Source organism: Vulpes vulpes, chromosome 7 (assembly GCF_048418805.1).
Source record: "Vulpes vulpes isolate BD-2025 chromosome 7, VulVul3, whole genome shotgun sequence".
Classification (NCBI taxonomy): Eukaryota; Metazoa; Chordata; class Mammalia; order Carnivora; family Canidae; genus Vulpes; species Vulpes vulpes.
Genome location: NC_132786.1, coordinates 25,014,438 through 25,040,907, shown reverse-complemented (window position 1 = coordinate 25,040,907; position 26,470 = coordinate 25,014,438). Strand labels below are relative to the sequence as shown.

The following is a 26,470-nucleotide window of genomic DNA, read 5'->3' as shown; positions in this document are numbered from 1 at the left end:
GGGGCTGCCCGGGGCCCGCTGGTTGCTGACCTCGAGGACCGTGGATGTGCACATTTCTAGGACATTTCTGAAATACTCTTTTTCCCTTGTGTCCCCAGTTTCTAGGGTGATATACTAGCTCATTGAATCACTCCCCAGTCTCCACTTGTGAGGTTGGGGTAGGACAGTCAGCTGTCTGGCAGAGGAGGCCCGTATGCATGTTTTCCAGGGCACATCCAAACCCAGAGCCACTGAGGGTGTTTCTCCAGGGGGAGTTCTTGGGAAGTGCCGGTTACACTTGTGTTTCCTGCAGCATCCACAACCCGTAGCCTTCACGCTGTCGCTCCAGAAGCTTCATCAGCGTTCTGATGGGTGAGCAGATGCCACGTAGGGAGTCTCCAGATACACCAGGCCCCCTCCGTCTGGTTCAGAGTTTGGGTGATGCATGGTCAGCTGTGCATGGGTGACACGGCCGAGGTCCATGAGGACTGTGACCACCCCCCACACTTGCACTGCCTGCCTTTCTGGCCCAAGTCTGTGCTCTGAGGTCACTTTAGTGTTACGGGTCCTAAGGATGCTACCAGCACAGAAGGAAGGAGATGCTCTGCTGTGAAGGAGCACTCGGTGCCTCAGGGGACAGACCAAGCAGATTTAACTAAATCAGAGCCAAGAATTGTGGGTTACAGTCATTTCTGCTTTGCAGGTTTTTTCTTTTCCTTTGAAATGCTTAAAACAGTTTGTTTTTGTGATACTTGCAGCCAACCTGATGTTTATTTTATTTTATTTTTATACAAAAGGATTTATTAAAAAAAAAGGATTTATTAAAAAACCAGTAAGACACTACTACATCATGACACTGTCACACTGGGCTTTTAACACAAGACTTGCTCTACAATGCTGGGGGGAGGGGCATAACACACAAGTTGATTCTGAAGCATAGCAATTAAGAAATAAAACAATGTAAAATTAACATCAGAAGCAATAGCTCATTCTTGTCCACATTGTCACGGTCACCATGAGGGCTGGATGGCTTGGGCTGTCTCTTAAAGCCAAGACGGCGGTTCCATCAGGTCACTTAGGGCCACATTGGATCTTCCGAGTGGGTGGCTGTGCTCCCCAGAGCAGCCTGAGTCTGTGGTCTGTGTGGCTGTCAGTGCTCAGAGCGGGGAGCTTGGCTTCCTTTCCTCCCCCACCCCAGAGTCTGGTTGCCATGGAGATCAGAACACCCTCCAGAATGGGGGGGCTTAGTGTCCTGCCTTTTCCCACATTTTCCCACGGCGCAGTGGCACCTATCCGTCTCTGACACGGTGTGTGCATTCATGTCCGACCACAGGCCCCATCTGCTCTCCTGAGGGCCGGCCCACTTGTAGGCCGTTCCAGGAGTGGGGTCATGCGGGCCAGCTGGGGGGACACCCACATGGATGCAGCCAGTCCCAGCGCAACGTATGGACAGAGAACGGACATGGGTTGTGGCAGGAATGGTTTAGAGTTTTAACGTATCTTCAAGGCTGTTCCTCCTCCCTTACTAGGACGCTGAGAATAGAATTGCAGTATTTAGAGGAATCTGCTAAAGGCTGATTTATTTATTTTTTATTATTTTTATTTTTATTTATTTTTTAAATTTATTTTTTTTGATGTTCAGTTTGCCAACATATAGAATAAGACGCAGTGCTCATCCCATCAAGTGCTCCCCTCAGTGCCCATCACCCAGTCACCCCCACCCCCTGCCCACCTCCCCTTCCACCACCCCTAGTTCATTTCCCAGAGTTAGGAGTCTCTCATGTTCTGTCTCCCTTTCTGATATTTCCCACTCATTTTTTCTCCTTTCCCCTTTATTCCCTTTCACTATTTTTTATATTCCTCAAATGAATGAGACCATATAATGTTTGTCCTTCTCCGATTGACTTACTTCACTCAGCATAATACCCTCCAGTTCCATCCACGTCGAAGCAAATGGTGGGTATTTGTCGTTTCTAATGGCTGAGTAATATTCCATTGTATACATAAACCACATCTTCTTTATCCATTCATCTTTCGATGGACACTGAGGCTCCTTCCACAGTTTGGCTATTGTGGACATTGCTGCTAGAAACATCGGGGTGCAGGTGTCCTGGCGTATCATTGCATCTGTATCTTTGGGGTAAATCCCCAACAGTGCAATTGCTGGGTCGTAGGGCAGGTCTATTTTTAACTCTCTGAGGAACCTCCACACAGTTTTCCAGAGTGGCTGCACCAGTTCACATTCCCACCAACAGAACAGTGCAACAGGGTTCCCGTTTTTCTGCATCCTCTCCAACATTTGTTGTTTCCTGTAAAGGCTGATTTAAATTTGATTCAGTTTTGCTGGAGGTGTTGGGGGGAGACATGAAATTGGCATTAGGGATCAGAAGCTGTTGGGGGGCTTAGGGGGCTCAGTGGGTTGAGCATCTGACTCTTGATTTCAGCTCAACTCATGACCATAGGGTTGTGAGATCGAGGCCCAGGTCAGGCTCTGTGCTCAGCAGTGAGTCTGCTTGAGAGTCTCCCTCTCCCTCTGCCCCTACGCCTGCCTCTGTGCTCTCACTCTCTCTCGCCCTCTCTCTCTCTCTCTCATGCTCTCTTGCTCAAATAAATAAATCTTAAAGAAAAAAAAAGTTGTTGATATTTTCAGATACAACCAAGAAGCTGGATTAATGATGAAATCAGTGGTTGTGCCACTTTGAGAAGCCCCAAAATTCTTTATCCTTAAAGCAAAATTTTACACTGAACTTTCGGTCTAAAGATTATACTTAAAAAAAAAAAAACCTTAATTTTTGATGAACGGGAGACTGTTAGCCCTGTTCCAGTGGTCAAGGTAGTGGTGTGTTGGTAAATGTCCAGCAGCCAGGATCGAGGGGCCAAGGAGGCTGATTTCCAGCCAACATGATGCCACTACAGGTGCTTTGAGAGGACATGTGACATTCAGCATATGGGGCCCTGGATGACCCTTGGCGCCTTGGGGCATTGATCTGGAGGAGTTTGGAAGCAGTTTCCACAGAGGCTGGGCTCCCAGTGGAGCACCAGGTAAGGGGCAGGCGGCCAGAGGTCTCTGTTCACGCTGACGCAGGTGTTCCTCACTGCTGCTCAGCTCAGGAGATCAAGCTTGGCTTGGGACCTGCCGCACTTTCAGGGTGCGAGTTTGTGAGCTGTTCCTCCCGGATTATCATCCCACTGGTCTCTTGTGTTGCCGAAGCATCACTAAGCAATAATAATAGTGTGTTTGCATGGGTTATACGTTCCTGAGTGTTTTCACATCTGTTGTTAGATTTCAGCAACATCACTGAGCAATTTTTTTTTCTCCCTGAGGCATTTTTGTTCTCATTTAACAGATGACAAACTTGGTCCCTTGGATGTTAAATGTGGAGACGCAGGAACCCACAGTTGACCCAGCCCATGGTTCTTCTGACTGAATCATGTACCTTAACGATGCACGTTCTAGGTTCACCATGAAGATCCACATTCTAGGTTCACAGCGAAGATCCACATTCTAGGTTCATGGCAAATATACATGTTCTAGGGTCACGGGGAAGATCCATATTCTAGATTCACCTCGAAGACCCACCTTTTAGGTTCGTGGCAGAGATCCGTGTTCTAGGTTCACCATGAAGATCCACATTCTAGGTTCTCTTTGAAGATCCATGTTCTAGGTTCACAGCAAAGATTCACATTCTAGGTTCTCTGCGAAGATCCATGTTTTAGGTTTGCTGCGAAGATCCATGTTCTACGTTCTCTGTGAAGATCTATGTTCTAGGTTCCCTGTGAAGATCAATGTTCTAGGTTCTCCACAAAGGTCCACACTAACCATTATTTGCCTCGTGAACTCTTTTTGAAGCCAACAGAAGAGGAAACAGTCATGTGTGGGTTAGATGAGTGTTGAAGTGTGAATAATCGCATGCCCAACACCCTCTGCAGGAACCTCCTAACTCCTGCTGCCTCTGCAGGCTGCCTTATAACTGAATATCTCTGTTTGCCTGAAAATGAATTTCAGGGGCACCTGGGTGGCTCCACGGGTGGTGTCTGCCTTTGGCTCAGGTCTTGATCCTGGAGTCTTGGGATCAGTCACACATTAGGCTCCCTGCAGGGAGCCTGCTTCTCCCTCTGCCTGTGTTTCTGCCTCTCTCTGTGTGTCTCATGAATAAATAAATAAAATCTTAAAAAAAAGAAAATAAATTTCATTGAGAGTGAGTCAGGAGTCTCCCTGGACAAGTTCTGTGGCCAGGCTCCCCACCCGCTTGGGGAGGTTCTTGGTTATTTTTACATTTAGAAATAAAAGTAAACAAAGGTCTTCCTTCTATTCATTTGGCTTGAAATCCATATTGTTTGTGTGGTTTTAAGCTTGTTTTCAGAACTGGAAGAAATCTCAGAGACTGGAAAGTGGGTAAAGGTGCACGTGTGAGGCAGGTTCACACTGCTGGCGGAGCCAGAGGCTTGGTGGTCGGCGGGATGGGAGCCAGGGACTAGTCCTGTAGGCCTCCTGCACATGCCGGGAGAAGGCCCTCCGCTCTGCGGGCCCTCAGCATCTTTCATGGTGGAGAAGAGCTGTTCCTTGGCTTTCCTCTGGCCTCAAGTCCTGTGCAGTAGTATGACGGGGACAACTTACTTTCCTGTTTGTGCCTCCATTTTGGGAAACAGACAAAGCTCTCATATTTTTGCTGAAAATAAGACTGATCATCTGAAAGAAGAGGAGTGAGTGAGGAGGGAAACCCCACAGCCTGAGGGCTCTCAGCATCAGCAGCTGGTGTGGATGGCCCTGCGGGCTCCAGAAGGGGGGCCGTCTGTCCATGCAGAGCCCAGGTCAGCTCCAGGCAGAGTGTTGGGTGTCTGAGCAATGTGACATGGTGAAGAGACTGCAGCTAGTACAAGATGATGGACGCGCTCAGGTAGTGATCACCTGGTGCCCTGGCTCACGTGAGCGCTGGCCTTATCAGAATCGAGGATGGCCTTCAGGTTCCTCCCAACAGGGAGCGGGAGATGGTGACGCTCTGATCACCGGGTAGGTCCTGTGGCCAGTGGTCTACCCTGGAGTCCCTGGGGGTGGGGTGCTGCTTACCTGGGAAGGAGAAGACTTCCCCCCCCGCCCCCCGCCCATGTCTTCTCTGCTTTCCCACCAGGAGGCATCCCAGCTCATCCCTCGTGTCCTCCGTGGCGTGCACTCAAGGTGTGTCCTGCCGGGGGTGGTGGGGGTGGTGCGACTGGTGTCGTCCTTTCCCTCCCACAGTCTCTGGGCATCTGTTTGCTCCTGAACACTAGTCTGGGGGAGTGGGTTGTGTTCAGGGCGTTCCCAGGGTTTGGAAGCTGTAAGAAGACTGCTGGGAGTGCCCTTGTGTGGGCCTTTGGGGACCTGCTGACCTCGTGAGCTGGAGGGGGGTGCTTAGCTCGGGAACCACCTGAAAGTTTCCTTCATTCAGGTTAGTTGAGAGTCTGGAAGGATGCAGAAATGTAAGAAATAAAAGTAAATACGTAAAAAGTAGATGGTCCCATGAGCCACTAGAACCACACCTCGTTGTCTTTCAAGTCGTCTCTCCTGCTGTTCAGTCTTAGTGTTCCGGCAAAACAGAGCAAATTATCCTTGTTTTTCCAGTTGTTGAAACAAAACATTGTAACCATATTTGACGATAATCTGTGTCCAAATAAAACTCTCCCACTTCGACTTTATTATTTTCCAACAAGTCAGATCCCATTGTGATGGTCGGGAAACTCTCCATTCCTTATGGTTTCCTTTGGCTAGGTCTCTGCCTCACCTGCTGTGTGGCATGAACAAATGTTCTTCGGCTACTCTGATGACCTGGGTAAGAATTTACTTTTCTTGTTTGTTTCAAGGAACAGAAATTCACTTAAGCATTAATAAGACCACTGTGGGTGACAGGGGAGCAGCACAGGGCTAGTTGCCATGTCACGGGTGCTTGAGTCATCGGCTCTGTCTGTTAATCTGATTGGCTCAGGTCGGTCTTCAGACTCCAGCCACTGAGTCACGTGTCTCCTGGTCCAGTTGGGTCAAAGTCGAGGGAGTCTTGAGCTGCTCACACCCCCTTTTCCAGCAGGGCTTGTAGGCTTCTCTCTACCAACCTTCTGAAGGTGTATCAGCAGTTCATATTTTGTTTCTTCATTGTCTGAAAAGAAACACAAAGCAACTAGAATCAAGCTTCATACCTTTTTGAGTCTGTTTATTGTGAATTCACATTTTCACTTTCTTAACCTGAAAGCACATGCATATGTGTACCATTGTGCACACTGTGGTCACCATCTCTGGTGCAGACATATTGGCCTGGAGGTCAAGAACGTGGGGCCAGTCTGGGATACCAGCCTTCTTCTTGAGCTTCTCTATTCATGTCACTTCTCCATGAAGATGCTGGATTTCTCACCTGTAAAGTGAGGAGCTTGACTACATCGGAGGCTATCAACCTCGGTTGCCCATTAGAAACACCTGGAAGCTTTTCAGTAACACTGGTGCTCGGACATGGCCTGGCAGACTTGAATCAGAGTCTCTGAGGAGTGGGGCCTGGGCACTTGCTGTCTTTTCTTCCTTTCTTCTTTTTTTAAGCTCCCTGAAGTGAGCTCCAGTGTGTAGTTAAAGTGGAGAAGCACTGAGCCACGTGATCTTTAAAAAACCTTCTGGCCCTAAAAATTCCATGTTCTCTGCACTAAAATGCCAGCTGTGCTTTGTGCGATGAAGCCAAAGGCATGGGGGAAATTCAGTCTCCTCATTATTCCTTCTGTGGTTTGTTAGCAAGAACAGCACCAGCATAAACGATCTTTCTCTGTGGACACACAAATCAATGCAGATGACTAACTTGTCATTTAACAAATTGCAGATGACAGTGTAAAATCGTCTTAGGTAAATAACCTGAGTCTAATTGAGTGATGGCTTTCTGGTTTTCATTTTTAAGGATATTAGCATAAGACACAGGAAGACTATGAAAAAACTAGCAGTTGTTATTGATACCTGCATGGTGTTTCACAATTTATAGGAGATTTTGTATGCTTTATTTCACTGGAGGCACAAAATTCCAGTTGTATCTTAGATTGGCTGCTTGTCAGCCTGTTACTCTGTCAGCTGGAAGTAGGACAGGGTAGTGGGGAAGCAGGCAGGTGAGCAGTTGGCTACAACATGATAATACAACATAACAAGACCTACAAGGTCTTTAGCGGTAGAATTAACCAAGTTATGGAGGCTGGTGACTTAACATATACCATGTAAAGTGAGGAGATAAGCTCTGTGTTTGCTTTATGGGGTCCTTTTGATTACAACATAGATGTGTCATGCTATGGGAAGACTCCTGGGCAACATGGGAGAAGATCTGGGTTCCAGGCCTGAAACTGTATTTCTAGGCTGAGCAGCTGAGCACACACGACCAGGGCCTCCCTGTGCCATAGGCTCAGGAGGTTGGAGGTGCTGCCCAAGTCTAGCATATGCCTGGCATGTAGCCGGCCCTTAATGAGCATGTCCTGGAGGCTGTTGGACACATACTCAGGGTAGTGTCTGGGGCAGTGGACTCGGTAATGAGCGTGGGCCGTGGGGGTCCAGCAAGACCAAGAACTGAGTCTCCTAGGGACTCAGAACTACTGCCTCCTTCTAAGCCCCAGTTTGCTAGTGAGGATGATAATATCTTCCTTGTACAAAGGTGAAATGGGGTATTGCCAGGAAAATGTTGAGTATCTAGTGGCAAGTACTGGACACTCAGTGAGTGTGGGTAAAACTGTTATGACAATAAATGTCCACAGTGAACATCTGTCTATGGACGGAGAAGCAGCACACGATGGGTGTGTATGTGAAGTTGGGTTAGGGAAGCTCTGTGAAGGGGAGGTCAGGAGCGACATCAGTGAGAATCAAGACAGACTCAGGGAAGGGGAGGAAATTGTGAAGGCTATAGAGACACCACTGTGTCTCTTCACAGCAGTTTTTTGAGGTGGGCGCTCATAGTATCTTCCCATGATAGGCAAGGAGGCCCAGGGTAGTTTAGGAACTGCCCGTGATCACACCACTAATTAGTGCTGGAATCATGATTTGTACTTGTCTGTAATCTGGGCTATTCTATAGCCTAAGAGACTCTTAGAACTTCAACTTCCTTATGTCCAAAATGGGGATAATACTCTTTATCTGAAGGTTAAGTGATAAAGAGCATAAATGGTTTTACATAGAACCTGGCACACTGGTGATTTTTAGTAAATGGCACAGTAACTCTGATGATGATGGTGATAATGATGACAATATGATGGTTACGATGGTGGTGCTGATGGTGATGATGATAAGAATGGTGATGGAGATGTTGGTGATGGGGGTGGATGATGGTGATAGTGGTGATGATGATGGTCACGATAGTGCTGATGGTGGATGATGATGATAAGGATGATAAGGAGATGTTAGTGCTGGTGGTGATGGTGGTGATTGGGGTGGGTGATGGTGACAGTGGTGATGACAATTTGATGGTCATAGTGGTGATGATGGTGATGCTATTGATGCTGATGATGGTAGTGGTGACGATGGTGATGACAAGTGGGATTAAGAAACTGGGAGAAAGTGGAGGTAGGAGATGATGGGTTCACCTGGACTCTTGGACTTCCAGTTATTTACTTCTTTATTGAAGGGCGTGGTCTGATAGTGCCTGCTGGGAGGGAATTGGAGGTCTTGTGACAGGATCCGGTCGAGAGCATTGGCTGCCGCGAGTGAAGGTCTGCACCACTTTTGAGAGGTGATCGATAAGTTCACCCAAGCACCTGCAGGAAAGTCTAACAATTTGTTTAATGTTTGGAGAAATATGGGGAGGGTTGTGATTTAGGCATGGTGGAAGGTGATCCAGCTTAGGGGCTCTGCTGTGTGGACACAGAAAGGAGAATAGCTGGGGCGCCTGGGTGGCTCAGTCTGCTGAGCATCTGCCTTTGACTCAGGTCATGATCTTAGGGTCCTGGGATCAAGCCCCATGTCAGTCTCCCTACACAGTGGGAGTCTGCTTCTCCCTCTCCTTCTGTGTGCTCCCGTGTTCTCTTTCTCTCTCTTGAATATAGATAGATAGATAGATAGATAGATAGATAGATAGATAGATAGATGATAGTAGATGATAGATAGAAAGGAAAGTAGGGAAGGGTGTGAGTGAGTCAAGTGGGGGAAGCACAGACGGTCCATGCCTCTGAGGAGGAATGCACATTGGAGAGGCCGTGGCTCTTCTACCAAGTTGGGGAAGATTTTCACCCAGATGCTTGGTACCTCAGTAAGCTGGAAGTCTAATATGCGACTAATGAGAGAATTAGTTGTTTTTCGTGGAAGTCCTAAATACACTACTACTTTTTAGACTCAGTAACTCAGATTGGAGTAATTTATCCTAATGAAATGTTTTAAAATACAGGGTTGAAAACTAATGTGTAAGGATGTTTAACAACTTTCCTTATAATGTAGAAAAACTAAAACCACTCGTGTGACCAGTACCAGCTGAGATGAGTTGCAGGAGAGCTGCCGGCAGCCTGCAGAGCTGGTTGTGAGGGCCCTGCATGGCCCAGGGAGCGTTCGCGATGGAGTGTGATGTCTGATAGGGGAGGCAGGGGGCGGCCTGCAGTTTGGTGAGCTCAGCTATGTCTAAAAATGAGTAATTATGCAGAGAAGAACATTAAAAGAAAATGTGTCTATAATGATTTTTTTTGTTCATGCTTCTCTGCATACTCCAATTTTATGCCGTAAGATTTTATTGCTCATATAATGAGAAAAAAAAGTCATCAAAAACTGGGAATTTGGCAACTTGAGGTCTCCTCTGTGCTTTTTTACAAGGGGATCTCTTAACCTTAGGTGAAACCGCATGGCCTTTGGGGACACTCGTCCTTGTAGGAAGTACTGTGGTTTCTTGGCAGCGTGTCGTGGGGATGAGGAAGCTGGTGCTCCCTGTGTGCAAGGAGGTTCCTCCCCACAGCCTCTGTGGAGAGTGGGGGTCTTTCTGTCCGCCTTCCCCTTCCCTGACCCCTGCTCGGGGCCCGCCCCCCGCCCCCAGGCCTGCGGTTCTGAGATAGCCTGCCCCCTCAGGCGCTGTGTCTCTCACCAGCCTGCAGGGTGGAGGGTGGAGTTCGGTGGGCAGCTGGGAGGGCTGTCTGACGTCCTGGGGACCCACCAGGGCCAGCGCCTCTAGCTGCACAGCTCCTGTTTGTCCTGAAGAACTTTTGTGTGCAGGTGGCTGGATGTGGAGAATCGTCTGGACTCCTGGCAAGAGCAAGAACACGGATGTCTCCTGGGGTGGGTGCCTGGCTGGTCAGGGAATGCCCCAGGCGCCTGGGGCTTGGTCTCCTTGTTGCTGTGAGGGGTTCTGTGAGGGGAGGTGGAGGGAGAGCCGGGCCCCCAAGGGACATCCTGTGGTAACGGGGGAGCACCCGCGGGCAGTGGGGTCCTGGGGACCCTGGCTGCAGGGCTTCTGTGCGACCTTTGTGCACAGAGAGAAGGCCTGAGCACTGCTGGTCTCGGCAGGATGGTGTGGACCCGGCAGGCGTGGTGTCCTAGGGCCACAGGGACTCCAGGTTGCATCCTCTGTGCTGCCGTGTCTGTGGGCACCTCCGGCGAGTCGTGTCCTGCTGTCTGTCCTCAGGGTGTTCCCTGGAGGTGGAGACATTGGAAAGTGTGGTCTCCACAGTCCTTGTCACCTCGGATGTGTGGTGAGCGCAGCCTGGGGCGGCCAGGCGGAGGCCGCGCTGTCACCGGGTGATGGCCTTGCTCTATCTCCCCACGGGTGCTGCTCCCTTGTGCTCACACCCCTCCTGCTCCCTGCATATCCCCCCTCCTCTCTAGCTGTGAGCATCATCTGCCATTGCACGCACAGAGCCATGGTGCCCCCAGAGCTAAGCCACTGGCTAGTGATAGGGTGTGATCTGGATCTGCTCTGTGCCGGCTCAGCCAGACCCGAGGCCGCTGCGGGGTGTGAGGCTTTGGGAGCAAACCCCTCCTAGGGGCGGAGGGGGAGCTGGCAAGACTGGGTTCTCTGGGCCCCAGGCTGGATGGTCAGGCCTATCTGGGCTTGAATCCCGGGACTGCCAGCCAGTTAGCCTCTCTGGGCCTCCGTTTGCTCACGTGGAAGATGGGGCACCCCGGGGTAGTTGGGGCAACGGATGAGGATGAGCTGCGGGGCTCCCCCCATGGCTCCCGCCCTCACCTGGGGACATGTGTGGGGGTGGCATCTGAGTAGGAGAATGTGACAGCTCCTGGTCCTTGGGCCACAGCCTTGTCAACTAGGTCAGAAATGGAGGTGAGGCCCGAGCTCCACAGGTGCCCACAGAGCTATTTCTGGAGTCGCGCTGGGGCCCGGCGCCAGACAACAGGAGGGGCAGGCAGGCTGATGCGGGGGGGGGGGGGGGGGGGGGGCTGTGCCCAGAGAGTCTGCACTGGGGTTTGCTTCATCCAAGTTTAGAGGCGGAGTCACAGCGAGGCCAGGTGCCGGGGAGAACCTCCCCCCCCTCCCCCCGAGCCCACTCACTCCCCTTTCCCAACCACTTCTTCCAACTCCCAGATTCTACAACCAAAGGAAAGATGTGAAAATCCACCTGTGCAGAGCTGGGGGAGATTGGGAATATTTCCAAATGGAAGCAATTTAGGCACAGATGTGTGAGGCTGTGCTGAGAGGTTCAAGATGGGAGTAATGCAGTCCAGATGATGCAAACTGTGAGTCTGTTCTTTTTTTTTTTTTTTTTTTTTTTTTTACATTTTTTAAATTTATTTTTTTTTTAAAATTAATTTTTATTGGTGTTCAATTTACCAACATACAGAAAAACACCCAGTGCTCATCCCGTCAAGTGTCCACCTCAGTGCCCGTCACCCATTCCCCTCCAACACCCGCCCTCCTCCCCCCTTCCACCACCCCTAGTTCGTTTCCCCGAGTTAGGAGTCTTTATGTTCTGTCTCCCTTCCTGATATTTCCCAACATTTCTTCTCCCTTCCTTTATATTCCCTTTCACTATTATTTATATTCCCCAAATGAATGAGAACATACACTGCTTGTCCTTCTCCGATTGACTTATTTCACTCAGCATAATACCCTCCAGTTCCATCCACGTTGAAGCAAATGGTGGGTATTTGTCGTTTCTAATGGCTGAGTAATATTCCATTGTATACATAAACCACATCTTCTTTATCCATTCATCTTTCGATGGACACCGAGGCTCCTTCCACAGTTTGGCTATTGTGGACATTGCTGATAGAAACATCGGGGTGCAGGTGTCCCGAGAAAATGCTCTGCATCACTGTTAGTCTGTTCTTACCATCCCTCCTGGGAGGCCCGGGTCAGGTACTTGGGAGGGGGTTAGAGGACATCCTCCTTGTGGGCTCACTGTGGGGCTGCCAGCATCCCCCCCCCACCCGTGTCAGCATCTCTGCTGTTGGGCCAGTGATGTGGTGGGAGCTCCTGCAGGAGGGACCAGCAGCATCACTGAGAGCTGCCAAGGTGCAGGGGTTTCCATCGTTGGTGATTCCAGAGACGCTCTGCCGGAGTGGAAGTAGGAAACAATGATAATGAGAATTTTGCAGTCAGATAGTGAGGACTTTACGAAGTGAAGATTCTGGGAAAGGATTCAGGAAACTCATCATCAACCAGTTACAGTTCGTCTGGTACATACTGAAACAATAGGGCTTACTAAGTCCATCCTGTATGTAAGATATGTGGATCTTGTTAGGTTCTTGAGTCAAACAATTCAATTATAAGATGATATTTTTATTTTTCATAAAATTTTTTATTTTATTTTATTTTATTGTTTTTAAGATTGTATTTATTCATGAGAGACACAGAGAGAGGGAGAAGCAGGCTCCCTGTGGGGAGCCCGATGTGGGACTTCATCCCAGAACCCCAGCATCACAACCTGAACTGAAGGAAGATGCTCAACCACTGAGCCACCCAAGGTGTCTCATTTTTTTTTATTTTTGAAAAATATTTTATTTATTTATTTCAGAGAAAGACATCGTGTGTGAGTGGGGGAGGGGCAGAGGAGGGGGAACCTGCACTGACCCAAGACTGGGCACCATCTCACCGCCCTGAGATCGTGATCTGAGCTGAAATCAACAGTTGGATGTCACCCAGGTGCCCCAAGATGACATTTTTAAAAAATATTTTATTTATTCATTAGAATACACAGAGAGGAGAAAGAGAGAGAGGCAGAGACACAGGCAGAGGGAGAAGCAGGCTCCATGCAGGGAGCTCGACGTGGGACTCGATCCTGGGTCTCCAGGATCATGCCCTCGGCTGAAGGCGGCACTAAACCACTGAGCCACCAGGGCTGCCCTCAAGATGACATTTTTAAAAGTTAATTGGGGAAAATTTAATAGTGACTGGATACTAGAAATTTATTAAGGAACCATTGTTCATTTTGCTAGATGTGATCATGGGTTTGTAGTTACATCTTTTGAAGGCACGTATGATGTAATAGGTCTCCTGTGACTGACGCCAGGTCCTCCCAGGGGCAGGGTGGGAAGCAGGAGTAAGATGAAGGAATATATGTCATCACATTGTCCACCCACTTTGGTGTGTGCTTGAGACTTCGTGTGCATGTCACCAGGCTGGGTGCTCTGGTCCTAGGGCAGTGGGTTTTGTTTCTGCAGGATGGAGTGGTTGCTCCTAGGCAGCTCCCGGAGGTGGGGGCGAGGTGGACCCAGAAGGGAGTGGAGCCTGGCCACCCGTCTCTTGTGTCTTCCCAAAGTGGGCTCTGCACACAGCAGTAAATAAAGGGGTGGGGACTGCATTCTTGACACTCTGCAGGTGGGGCTAGGTGATGGCCACGGGCAAAGCGTGGGAAGTGTGAGTGCCCGCCCATGGAAAGGCCTTACCGAATATGTTCATGGATGAATTATCTATGCTTCTGGTGTTGGACGCATTGACAGGAGTGGGGTCTGTTCCTGCAATTTGTTTTGACGATCTGACGAGTGGCTGCACTTCTTCTGTGGCTAAAGATAAATGGAATTGTCATCTTTGACATTTGGTTCACTCACTTTCCCCTGTTCACTTGCTACTCACCGAACACTCTTGAGTGAACAACGTACCAGGTATAAGTGAACGATTGGTGCTGTGGCTGCAGCGTGTTGCTGCAGGTAATTGAGGGTGGCCGTTGCCACAGAGTGGCCTCTGGTGGGGAGTGGCCCTGGTCTGCAAGCCAGAGGGTGACGGCCAGCTTGTATGTCTGATGGGGGCCAGAGAGGGGCAGGAGGCTTGGCCGTATGTTGCCGTAGTTATTTGTGTGACTCTTTCCCCAAGAGGCTCTGTGCTGTGCTTGCCCATGCTCTGCTCTCCAGGGAGCACCCTGGATGTGGGAGGAAATATGTCAATATTTTGTGGTTCAAGAAAAGGAATAGTTTTTTTTTTTAATTTTTATTTATTTATGACAGCCACAGAGAGAGAGAGAGAGAGAGAGAGGCAGAGACACAGGCAGAGGGAGAAGCAGGCTCCATGCACCGGGAGCCCGACGTGGGATTCGATCCCGGGTCTCCAGGATCACGCCCTGGGCCAAAGGCAAGCGCCAAACCACTGCGCCACCCAGGGATCCCGAAAAGGAATAGTTTTAAAGACAATTGTATCATCATGTGGGAGTGTTGTGCTGTCCCCACCATGTGGTTCCTAGGGCAGCTGCACCATGCAGTGATTGTGTCCCCATGGGGCTGGCTGGTCCAGGCTGGGCTCTGAGTGATGGGCGCCTGGGAATCTCTGAGCCCAGCTGTGCTGGGAGGGATGAGAGGGCAGTGCTTCCTCACTGTCCTGGGAGCCAGCAAAGGGAGAGGTGGTGTAGGTGATGCAGGTGACACAGGGAGAGGTGATGCAGGTGATGCAGGGAGAGGTGATGCAGGGAGAGGTGATACAGATGATGCAGGTGAGGCAGGGGGAGGTGATGCAGGGAGAAGTGATGCAGATTATGCAGGTGATGCTGGGAGAGGTGATGCAGGTGATACAGGGAGAGGTGATGCAGGTGACACAGGAAGAGGTGATGGAGATGATGCAGGGAGAGGTGGTGCAGGTGATGCAGGGAGAGGTGATGCAGGGAGAGGTGATACAGATGATGCAGGTGAGGCAGGGGGAGGTGATGCAGGAAGAAGTGATGCAGGTGATACAGGGAGAGGTGATGCAGGTGATGCAGGGAGGGGAGATGCAGGGAGGGGCAGTGAAGGCCTGTCTCCCTGGGGTGGGCAGCCTCTGGCATCTGCCGGCTTCAGGTGTGCACCATAGTCTGGGTGAATGGGTCGCCGGATCTAAAGCACAGATATGCCAAGTTGGGGCAAGGGTGTGTTCTTTGATTATTTCCTTAGTGGATTGTGATTCAGTAAGTAAAATAATTTCTTCCTGACACATCAGCCTGAGGTACCTGTTAAAACCACTCTTGTCACAGAGACAAGCAGCTTTAAGAATGTTACTCCGTCTCTGTGTCTTGTTTCCGTTTCTTGCCAGATTTACACAAGGATTTCCTTTTTCTGTGTGGTTTTACCTCAGGCAGAGGCACCATCTCCGCTGGAAGCTTCGCTGCACACGCAGGCTTGCCACACAAGTGATCGTGGGCCTCTTGGCTGGGACTTCTCAGTGGTTTATCACAGTTTGTATATTTGCCCATCGAGAGACTCTTTTTGATTTTTACCTCCGGCCCTAGACCACAGCCTCCTGCCCAAGCCTCTGCCCTCTGCATCCCCTGGAGCCACTGCCATGGCCATGATGCAAGTGTGAGGACTGGGCGCTGTCGTTTGTTGCACTTGCCTGTCCCTTTGATCCTCATTCTGCGGGTGGGATGGTACGTGTTTGGCCGACGGCCTGCTGTTTGCTCCACTGCATCCGGCTGGGACCTGGGTGGGGTGCATGGAGGCCCGGGTGCTGCGGGCCGCGGGGGTCTCCGAGACTGCTGCGTGGGAGCATGGGGCACCTTGCTTCTCATCCGTGTATCTGGCACATTGATGGAACGGTTTGCACACATGTCGGCATTACCCCGCTGTCTACAACTGGAACACGATCCCCAGGCCTGTTAACTGCCACCTTGCCGGGAGCCACCCTCCTTCACAGGGCTTCTCTGCGAGCTGGCCATTCCAAGTGGCCGCCACCCCTGTGCACCCCATCTGTGCTTCCTCATCCAGGGCTCTTGTCACAGTCTGGATGTCACTGCACCGTCTGCCATCTGGAACGTGAGCTGCAAGGCTGGGGGCCTTGCCCGTCCTGCCGTCTGTGTCCCCAGGTCTGTTCGGCCACCTGCCGCCAAGTTGGGGCAAAGCACCTGTTAGTCAACGGTTAGGATTTATTTCGTGTGTATGAGACACATTGCTTTAAATTTCCTCTCAATTAATTTGACCAAACTCATGCATATAAGTGGTTTTAAACATTCAGTCCATGGAAGGCGACGATCAAAGCAACAGACCCCGCCCCCCAGGCCCCCCGGGTCCCCCAGCCCTGGGAGCACTGCTTGTCCATCTCACCGCACGCTGTCCCCTCTTCTTGTGGGCCCCCTGGCCCTTCCTCGTGGAGTTCCCCCAGCTCATTGCTGCCTCCCACAGGGACCCCGTCCTTCCCCGTCCACTTCCTGGGCCATTTGGCCAACACTGTACTTCACCGTGAAGCCCTAACACCTGTCTGTGACTATGGCTGCAGGCGGACCTCGGGCCGGTTTCTGACATCGTGGCTCACTGGGGTGTCGAGTCCTGTGCCCTCAGTGGGGGCTTTGTCAGCTCAGATGGTCTCTGTCTCCCTTCACTGTTGCCCCAGTTGTGCCTCTAGGGGTTTGAGTTCCAGGGGCTGCTCTCTCAGTTTCATTTCTAAGCTCCTGGTTGCTTTACCCGAGTGTCTCCATCCTTGTCCGTCTGGCCCCTGCTCCCACCCTCCGCTTCTCAAGTCCTGTGCCCACAGTGTTTCTTCTTGGAATCTGGGCTCTTGGGCTCTGGCTCGAGCTCCATGTGGGCCCTCCTCCCGCACCAGGTGTCAGGGGGCTTCTCGCACAGTCTGTGAGTGGCAGGACATGGGCTGCAAAGCCAGGGCCTGGCTGGGATGGGCGAGGACCCCACTTCCTGCATGTGGAGCACAGGGCTCAGGCTGGGCCGAGGGGGTGAGGGCTGCACAGCCCCCGGGAGGTAGACTGGGCACTGTGGTTATGCCTGGAGGGCAAGTCTCACCCTGTGGAGCGAGGCCGTGGGTGCCCATGCCTGATGCCAGGACTGGCCACGGGGCTTTAAGGTGTCAGTGGGGCGTGGCCGATCTGCACCCCAGGGCCCTGCCCCTCAGGGCATCTGCACCAGCCGAGGTCTGCTGACCCTGGGGTGGCAGGGGCATTGCCGTGGGGACTCCTGGGACTTGGTGGGGGGTTCCTGGGGGCGTGGAGAGCACAGGCATGGTCAAGGTGCAGACAGGCTGCAGGGAATTCCTGCAACGTGGAGACAGGGAGCAGAGAAGAGCACGTTCTCCTGACAATGGGGGAAATTCCGGTTTTGATTCTTTGCTTGATTCTTAGCGGCTCATGGGTGGGGCTTGTCTTCAGGTAGGGAGGACAGGTTAGGAGATGGGGGCCAGGCTGAGCTGTGGTGCAGAGCCTCTAGTGCCGCCTCCTGGCCCTCAGGGCCATGAGACATCACCTGCCCCTGCGCTGGCGCATGTCCCCTTCTGCTGAGGAATGGGGGGGTTGCTCAGCTCTGACACCACGTCCCCTGCCTGCCCCCACTATCTGCTGGGAGTGCTTGCATCCCTAGGAGTGGGCAGTGTACCCATAACCCCATGGGCCTGCTGCCCACTGATTCTGCCAAGCCCTACTTCAGAATTTCCCAGCTACCTGTCTGGGACAGAGCAGCTGTCATCACGTCCTGCAGCCCTGCTGACCACTCACACGTGGGGACCGTGCTTTGCAGTGTCTGCCCTTGAGTTCTGCTGAGAAGCAGTGGAACCCTCACCTGCCCCTCACCCTAGGCCTGGTGGGGGTGGTGCAGCATCCCTACCAGGATCTGCAGGAACCAATTCATCTAGAGTCCGTGTGGACTCCTGAGAATATTCCCCATAAGTAGTGCACTCAGTTCTCGGTTATCCATCCTGACATGGAGAAAGCGCAAGTCGAAACACAGTGTTAGAGGAGATGAAGCCTCCTGACGTAAGTACTTCGCCTCTTGTGACCATTAAGTTTGTTTGCTGAACATTGTCTTTGACGACGAGGATGGCATAGGAGGAGGCTGGATACTGCGTGGAGGTGAGGCCCAAACAAAAAATTTCTAATCCCCACAGACTTCTCTGTTTGCAGAAAGAGGTAAAAATGTGTGATACAGACTAATAATTATTAAAAGTCGTTCAAGAGTGATTTTGTTCTATGTGATCTTGTTCTCAAATTATAACTGATTTTTTGAGATTGAAGTTTCATAAAAAATAAAAATGTACTTTGTTTTTCATTTGTTTCCATTTATCCTGAGGCAGACCCCCTTTCCACTAGTGTAGAAGGCAGCACATCATCCTGCACCTGCAGAATAAGGGGCTTGTTTGCTTATGAAGCAAAATCCAAAGGGCGGAGTTTTATGCAAACTTTATTTACTTTTTTCCATTCTAAGGGTAATATTCTTTATTAAAGAGAAACTGTCCAGAAAAGCAAGAAAACAAAGGGATTCATGGTTCTGTCACTTGATACAACCATTGTTGCTTGCTATTTTTTTTTTCTTAAAGATTTTATTTATTTATTCATGAGAGACACAGAGAGAAAGAAGCAGGCTCCATGCAGGGAGCCTGACATGGGACTCGATCCTGGGACTCCAGGATCACACCCTGGACTGAAGGTGGCACTAAACTGCTGAGCTACCCAGGCTGCCCACATTGTTGCTTTCAACCATTTTTTTCCTCGTATTTTTACACTTGGACATGGTTTATGCATTTATAAACATAATCGTTATTAGAATTCTGTCTTGGAATTATGTAATAAATATTTTCCCATGTTATTTCATGTTCTTTCTAAATATAACTTTCACCAGAGTCGTTTGGGGCCATAAAATTAATGTGAAAATCAAAATCCCCTTTAACTGGAAGATTCATTCACCATTGTTTTAAAAGATTCATTTATTTACTTGAGAGAGAGCAAGAGAGTACACATGTGTGCACGTGCCAGGGGAGGGGCACAGGGACAGGGAGAGAGAATATCAAACGATTCCCCACTGAGCACAGAGCTCGATGCAGGGCTTGATCCCAGGACCCTGAGATCACTACCTGAGCTAAAATCAAGAGTGGACACTTAACCCCCTGAGCCACACGGGTGCCTTTGGCTCACCGTTTTGTGAGGAGACTTTTGTTGAGCAAGTATCAGTGCCAGACTTCTGAGTAACAACGATGGGAAAACACTCTGCTGACCTGCTGACTGCACGTTATGGGGAAAGAGGAAAGTTGAGGCGTGGAGCCTTAAGGATGGGGAGAAGGAGAGCAAGCTCTAGAGGGAAGTTGTAGGCAAGCATTAACTTAGCATTTGCAAGCTGTGGTCACTGTCTCATGGACTCCTCCCTGATCTTATGCTGGTTGTTTGTATCCGTGTTCTTCCCCCAGGGTGGGGGAGTTTCCTATCTCCCACCATCCAGGGCAAGGACATGGAGGCCAGTCATTTGGCTGCGCTGCAGTGTCTTCACTGGTGCAGTGTGAGAAAATGGAGGCTTTCACGGTCCTCAATTCTGTGTCCAGACAATCCTCCATTGTCAGTAGGGCCATGGTAGGTATGCTGTACACCCATCAGTGCTCACTTTAGAAGAAATGAAATGTGTAGGACAAGTTAATTGTGGAGACATCATTTTAAAAATATCACCTTCCTTTTGAACTTCCAAAGAATTGATTAATCCAGCGGTAATTAGACAGCCTTGGAGCGTAGACACACACACACACACACACATACACACACGCACACACCTTTCCAATTCCCTATTGCAAAGATAGCATTGGTAGGAAAGCTGTAAAATTAACACACATTCAGATGATGCAGTACAGCGCCACTCAGATATTCTTAAACAATTCCTACACAAAATATTAACTAATATAATCCAGTAGCACATTAAAAGGATACTATGTCAGAACCAACCGTAGGCTCATTCCATAAATAAAGAATGATTCAATAGTAAGCCATTAATACAGTTTACCCTATTGATAGGTTAAAGGAGAAATACAGGTGTTTATTTACAAAAAGATTTGAGAAAATTCAACATCTGTTTCTTGATAAAGATTCTTATTAATAAAAGGAAGAGATGGAAAATTCCTTAACAGGAGAAATTTTATAGGTAGGGAGAGAAACTGATAGAGCAAGTGTTAGAACCCAGCATAATGACACGGATTCCAGCATTCATATGTGCATACACGTGTGTACATGTAGCTATAAGCTATCAACTGTTATTTAGCATTGCTTTGGCAACATCAACCCATGGCAACTCACCCTTGCTACTGGGAACTTTTGCTGCTGGGCATCACCCGGGAGCTTTTAAGAGCTTCAATTGTCTCCATTCTGCCTCAGGTCACTGGAATCAGAATCTCTGGGATTGAGACCACTGTATTAGCAAATTCAATAAATATGAAAAATTTAAGAGGTATAAAACCAAAAGGAAGAGACAATATGATTATTATTTCCAGGTAATATGGTTATATACCTGGAAAACCAAAATGAACCCATTAAGTAACTATTGCCAGTATTTGGTGGGGCGATTGGTTACACATTTAATATAGAGATGCAGAGCTTTCCTATATATCAACAACCAACAGAAAACACAATGGGAGATGCTTAAACCGTCTGGAAATAATCTGGAGGATGTGCAGGTCATGTATGGAAACCCTCTCAAACTCTGCTGAGGGACTTCTGGTCTGAGTATGGTGACCAGCCTGCAGTGGACTTTTACCCTAAAGCTAATAGAAAAGCTGGATGAATGACAGAAAATTACCTGTGGAAGATACCAGCGAGGTACAAAGATAGCCATGGTCGCAGGAAGTAGAACCAGTTCAGGTGACCCACTGTCATTGTACTTGCCAATCAATAATCAATGCTGGCAGAGGGAGGGCAAGAGAGAAAGCAGCTGCTGGGGGTTTCAGAGTGGTCGTTCAGGGCCTGCCAAGGTGTGAAACACCCTAGGCTTTATGTAAGGACCTCTGGAAGGCTGGGAGTACCTACAGCAGGAGAAAGGATGGATAGAAAGAACCCCATCTCCAGTCGGCCTGGCTGCAGAGGCTTGGGTAATCTGCCCTGCACTGCTGGCTGCCAGAGATGAAGACTAGCTCTTTATGGGGTAAGATATCAGCTTGAGTCTCTTCTATGTTTCACACACAATATTGGCATGTGGTCAAAACTGCCCTGCCTGGGGAGTGACAGAACTGAGACAGACCAGCCAGACAGCAGAGACAGATGCAGAGGTGATCCAGATATTGGAGTCATTAGGCTCTGACACTGAAATAATGGTGATTAATATATTCGAAACAAGTTGATCAGTGGAGAATTTCAGAAAAATACAATCATCTATAGAAAAGAACCACATGGACATTCTAGCCCTGAAAAATGCACTACCTAGATTTAGGAATACAATCTCTGGGGTTAACAGCAGACCAGATAAAGTGAATGTGAAGTAGGTCAGAGGCCATATCCAGAGAGGAAAGGATGGAAAAATACAGAGAAGACATATGGACATTGCAAGGAGGTAATGTACTGTGGATTGAAGTCCACAAGGGGGAGGAGACAAGAATGGGGAGAAGCCAGTTTGAAGGGGCAAAGCCTAATAGGTTTCCAAAATGTGTAAGAGACATCAAGCAAAAATTCAAGAAGCCTTATGAACCCTAAGAAGAACACACACACTCATACACACACGGGAACAGTGTAGAAAAATTGCTGAAAATGAAAATTTAAAAATAAGACCTAAAAACAGAAGAGACACATAGCCTCCTAGGTTATGAAAGACTCCATGGCAGATTGCATATCTACCCCACATCTTCCTTTTTTACCTGCACACATACCTATTGTGAGTGACCTTGTGTGACAGATGGCCCTCCTGCCTACTGTTTTATCCTGGGCTCAGTTGCTAGTGTGGCCAGTCTGAAGAGGAGGAAATAACAGAGGTGCTGGTTTTGACACTGGGGACCTCTCCTGCTCACAGGATGGTCGTTTGAAGTCTGTGGATCCTTCTGCATTTGGGAGCTGACCTCCACAGGAGGGGCAACGAGAAGATAATGGAGGAATATCTTTAAAGAACTGAAACAAAGTAGCTGCCAACCTAAAATTCTATACCCAGATAAATTAACTTTAAAAAGAAGGTGAAATAAATGGATAGATTATCTGTGGCCTGAGAGGGAAGCATGGTGGAGAAGAGGTGAAGAGGGTTGAGGAGGTAGATGCATGGGCAGATCCAAAACTCCTTCTGAGAGGCATGAGGACAGCTGGATAATTGGCAAGACAGTGTTTCTGTGTAGGAAGATTTAATATTATGTCAGTTGTCTCCAAATTACCTTTATGTTTAAGCAATTATGATAAAACAAGAAAAAATTATGTTAAAATTAAGGAAGCTAGTCTCAAAGTTCATGTTGAGACATATGTATGAGGCTGAAAGTTATGAGGAAAGTTACAAAACAGTTATGTTGTTTGTTGGGTGTTGACTGACCATCCCATGCAGCAGTGTTTTGTGATGATGGGGTGTTCAAACCCAAGTGGTTGTGATCATAAATAGGCAGGCAGATTGAAGGAAAAGAATAGAAAGTCTAGAAATAGACCTGAATGCATATGGGTATTTAGTATATGATAATCATGACATTTGAAATCAGTGGGGGAAAAGATGTATTATTCAGTAATGATTTGGGGACAACTGGCCAGACATTTGGGAAATACAGAGCTGGGTTCCTCCCAAACTCCTAACCCCAAAATAAAATCCAGATGGTTCAAAGATTTAAAGTTTAATGGGATTTTATAAGTACTAGAAGGGACCTTGGGGGAATTTTTAATAATTTTGAGAAGGAATAAGTATTTTAAGCAAGACAGAAAACCCATTAGCTATGAAAATTTAAAATACATATACTTTTAGTTCATCATTCCCACTCCTACGAAATTACATGATGAATATGCTTAAGTGTATGCATAAGGAATCAAATGTAAAATGATTCTTTGGAACATTGTAATAGAAAAACCATGAGCATCTTAAGTATCCTTCAAATTATGGCTCATCCTGAAGCTGGAACTGCATATGTGTTGATTTAGAAAGACCTCAGAACATTTTGAATGAAAAACGAAGATGCAGAGTAGTTAGGATCCATATGAGAAAAAAATGAAATTGGAACTAATTTCTTGTAGAAAAAGTCAAGTCCTATATGCTTAAGTGTGAAAGGCAAAATGATAAAGACTTTAAGATGCAAATACAATGATTTTGTGACTCTGGTAAACAAAGATTTGGAAACAGGACCTAAAAAGGACTAACCACAAAAGAGAGGAAAGCTAATTTCTACATTAAAATCAAGAACATCTCTTAATTAAAAAGACACTAGAAAGAGAGTTAAAAGACAGGTAACAGAATGGGAAAAGACATTTTAAAGATCAATCGATTAGCTAATTAACTAATTTTGAGAGAAAGAGGGAGTAGAGGGGGGAGGGTAGAGGAATGGGAGAGAGAGTATCTGAAGCAGGCTCCACTCCCTGCTCAGAGCCTGACCAGGGCTCGATCTCATGACCCTGAGACAATGACCTGGGCCAAAATCAGGAGAGGGATGCTTAACTGCCTGAGCCCCCCGGGCGCCCCAGGAGAACACATGAAGCCATATGAAATAGAGTACATCAGTTGCTCAAACTCGCAAAAAGTCGAAGTTTACAAATTTTGGATGTTTCTGAGAGTTGAGAGCATGAGAACTGGGGCCTGGTGGTGGAATGAAGGCAGAGTAAACAGGCGGGATGTGTCCCCGTGTGTGTGGCCAGTGTGTGTGTGTCCCTGCGGGAAGGTGTTCAGGACGGTGCCAGTAATCAGCCGGCAGAAGTCTGCAGCCTGGGTGATGGAATAGGAAGAAAATTTATATTTCTTGTAAATTCTTTTTTGTGTTTTTGCTTTTTCTTTTTTTAATGGGAAAAGAAGTCACTTTGGACTTCTACAATGCATATTAAAACCATGTAATTTCAAATATTTAAATGTGATGCAGCTTCCCTGCATATATCTCAGTACAGGCCTGGGTCTTGCATTCCTGAGTCGGGCATCTGTCCATGGCGAGGCCAGGGTCTGCATGGGTTCTGCTGCTGGGGCCGCTTTGGGACATGCTGGTGCGTGCTGCTGGGGTTGAACACGGCAAGACAATCTGTTGGAAGAATTTCTGGAACCTGAGCTAAGTGTGCCCTTGGTGTTGCTCTTGGCAGTGACTTGGCGTTGCTCTTGGCATGACTTTGCAGGGTGCTCAGGGGGCCAGAGTTCATGTCTGAGCTGCACCATGGGACCCGTCCTGAGAGAGACAATGTGCCCACCCAGGGTCAGCTCACTGTGATCGTTTCAGCACATGGCCCAGTGGCTCTGTCTACACTGTAAGCTCTGCACTGATCTACAGTGGGTGTTTCTCCTTGTTCTGAGCAAAGGAAACAATTTATTGAATTAGCTTACTGTTTCTGCATGTCCAGCAGACAATAATGAGTATGTTTACAACTAAGAAGTAGTTTATGTCTAAGTTCCTTTTTGTTAAAAAAAATATTTTATTTATTCATAAGAGACACAGAGAGAGAGAGACAGAGAAAGAGAGAGGCAGAGACACAGGCAGAGGAAGAAGCAGACTCCATGCAGGGAGCCCGATGTGGGACTCGATTCTGGGACTCCAGGATCATGCCCTGAGCCAAAGGCAGATGCTCAACTGCTGAGCCACCCAGGTGTCCAGTTCCATTTTTAAAAAATCTGTTTTTCTGGAGGTTCGATTTGCCAAGATACAGTATAACATCCAGCGCTCATCCCATCAAGTGCCCTCCTCCATGGTCTAAGTTCCCTTTTAAGGGAGAAAAACTAATACACAAAGATATGCTTGGGTCTCCTCGTGAGTTCACAGGGGACCCTGCTGTTCTGTGCAGGGTCAGGTGTGGTTCTGCTGAGCAGAGAGGGGTTCTCGGAGAGCAGTCTTCTGAGTCCTTTCTGCCTCCCAACAGTCTCTGGTGATGTGAGATGAGCAGACATTGCCGATGCACTAGCATGGCTCGTGTTCATTGAGCACCTACTATTGTAGACAGTAGAATTGTAACGTAAGCAGTGGGCTAGCCTTTCTCTGTGATGGACTCTTCCAGGAGACAGGCAGAGAAGCAGCTTGTCACCTGTCTCCTCCCTGCCTTGTCCCCAAGCTTTGCAGTGCTCGTTGCCACATCCTGAGGTCACCTGGATGCTCCTGAGTCCAGGCAGTGATCCGGGTGAGGCCTGGTGGCCAGGGAGCCCGAGAGAAACTGCTGCAGGCTCACTTTCGGGCATGTTCACACTGCCGACACCTTCGTCACCTCCCAGCCATCGTCTAAATCACACGCATTTGAGGTTTCCTTTTTGGGACATTGTAAAGCTGGAGACCATAAGAAGACGTCACCTGGTCACAACTGTATTGGCCCCTTGGCGTTCCTCCCATAGGACGTGAGGGTCCCAGGGATGAAGGTGAGGATAAGCTGTGGCTGGGGCATGAAGGGGACACGGCCTGCGGGTCAAGCTTGTGCTCAGCTGAGCCCTTCACCCCGCTGTATGACTTGTGACACCACTGAGGAAAACCCACAGCTTCACAAGGTGAGCACAGACACGGGCAGGTGGGTGTGCGTGGGAGGAGAAGGTGGCAGATACTTGTTGCCCTCATGGGAAAGGTATGGTCACGTATCTGGAGGCGGAAGGGAGGGACATGTGCGGCGATCATACTTCCCTGAGCTGCCGTCACTTGGCCTCTCTGCCGACGTGGCATTGGAGGCGGGTCCTAGCTCTGCCATCTTCATTTTAATTCCAGCCGTAATACAACCTTGAAAACCTAATAACTTAGGAACAAAAGGAGATCTTAGTGTTTCTGTTTGCTGGGAAATCACAGAGGGTTACATGACTGCAGAAGTGAATTAAAGGTCACAAGTGTAGTTAGTTTATTTGAAGGAGGCTCCATCCCAGCACAGGGTCCGGCATGGGGCTTGAATTCAGGACCCTGGGATCAACACCTGAGCTGAGGCCAGGAGTTGGACGCTCATCTACTGAGCCCCCGGGCGCCCCCTGGTCATGGGTTTACATAGTGCTGAGAACTTGCACCTCCTTAGTCCCACCATCTAGGTTGCCAGTGTGTGGAAGGCAGGTCTCCGCCAATGCTGCTCTGCTTTACTACATGACCGCGTGGCGGAATTTCAAGAAAACTGAGCCAAGAAGAGTCCCATGCCCTGATGCCTGTAACCTTGTCAGGTCAGGCTCCAGCTCCACTCACTTGCCACATGGACATGGCGGGGCCCATATGTGTCTCTGCCTGGGGGGACCGGAGGTGTGAGTCTGTGTGTCTGTAACCCCAGGGGCGGCCGAATGCACAGGTGTTTGCTTTCCATGTGTGGTGATCCCAGGGCATAGCCGATTTGGGGACCATCTCAGGAT

General features: G+C 48.9%; 1 protein-coding gene across 14 annotated transcripts in view; it reads left to right on the top strand.

Annotated features, from left to right (window-relative positions):
• Window positions 1-26,470, top strand: part of PTPRN2 (protein tyrosine phosphatase receptor type N2) — a 724,029-nt gene that overhangs the window by 78,221 nt on the left and 619,338 nt on the right. The window contains exon 3 of one of the 14 annotated variants that reach the window (XM_072763272.1): window positions 15,423-15,714. The exons of 12 other annotated variants lie outside the window; for them this stretch is intronic. The gene's annotated coding sequence lies outside the window, so the exon portion shown is untranslated. Of the gene's footprint in view, window positions 1-15,422; window positions 16,150-26,470 lie in introns of all 14 variants that reach the window. One more of the 14 variants, XM_072763278.1, reaches the window with a different exon arrangement.